General features: G+C 51.8%; 1 pseudogene across 1 annotated transcript in view; it reads left to right on the top strand.

Moving 5' to 3' along the window:
• The window catches only part of LOC146986570 (cell adhesion molecule CEACAM5-like), a 363,100-nt pseudogene extending 362,443 nt beyond the window's left edge, over nucleotides 1-657 (top strand). Inside the window, exon 10 of the transcript XR_015036053.1 lies at nucleotides 518-657. The product of XR_015036053.1 is annotated as a cell adhesion molecule CEACAM5-like (transcript). The remainder of the gene's footprint in view (nucleotides 1-517) is intronic.
• The last annotated feature ends 242 nt before the right edge of the window (nucleotides 658-899 follow it).

Raw genomic sequence — 899 nt, 5'->3', positions numbered from 1 at the left:
ACGTTAGTCTACTTTTAATAACATTAACTGAGCTCCTCATATCAACAGGTTAGCCTTAAAGTCCCTGAAAAGTGACACTGGATTCGTTTTCTGAGTTAATCACATCCCAGACATATGTCCTATTAACCATCCTGCCAATTTTGGATGCTAGAAAAATTTGTTTAGTAGGTGAAATTAGGTTTTAAAATCATGACTAAATGAGGCAGTTCTCACAGCTCTGGATGTCTGCTGCAGGCACAGAAGCCCTCCCCACTTGCTGAGCTTCGTCAAGTTTCAACTGTCAATCAAATGGCCTACTGGCCGGCCAACTGTGCTGATGCTACTGCTAACTGTCACATCGTACCCGAGCAGCTACGGGTTTGAGCTGGAGTCTGAATCCAGCTCTTATCTGAATGTCTCGGACGGATACACACTGAGCAGTGAGGGAAATATTCTGGGGCTGCTGCCGTCAGCACACGAATCTCCGCTACCCTGATAGCGTTAGCTTGGCGGCTAATAGCCCGGCGCTAACCGTTAGCTCGGCGGCTAGCCCCGTTCATCCCGTTCACCCCGAGCCACTGCAGCATCGGACCCACGGCTCACCGCCACAGCAACGGGAGCCTTGAAGGCTACACCGCAACAACAATGAGGGCCGCCACCGTCAGACGACGGGCCTAGCGCTAGCTGCCGAGCTAACGTTATCAGGGCAAGCAGAGATTCATCTGCTGACGGCGGCGGCCCTCAGTTTTGTTGCCGGTGTAGCCGTTGCTGTGGCGGTCAGCTGTGGGACGGACGATGCAGAGGTTCACCTGGACTGTGGCTGTTTTAGCTTTTAGAGTTTTGCCACCGGGCGCCGGCTGGTCCCACTGTGGCAGTCTCATTAGTTTGTTTGAATTAAAAGTGGAGCTTCATGTTTCACA

The sequence above is a fragment of the Trachurus japonicus genome, chromosome 6 (assembly GCF_045865225.1).
Source record: "Trachurus japonicus isolate A0001 chromosome 6, Traja_1.0".
In the NCBI taxonomy this organism is placed as follows: domain Eukaryota; kingdom Metazoa; phylum Chordata; class Actinopteri; order Carangiformes; family Carangidae; genus Trachurus; species Trachurus japonicus.
Note: the sequence above shows the minus strand (reverse complement) of the source record. Positions and strands in the feature narration are given on the sequence as shown.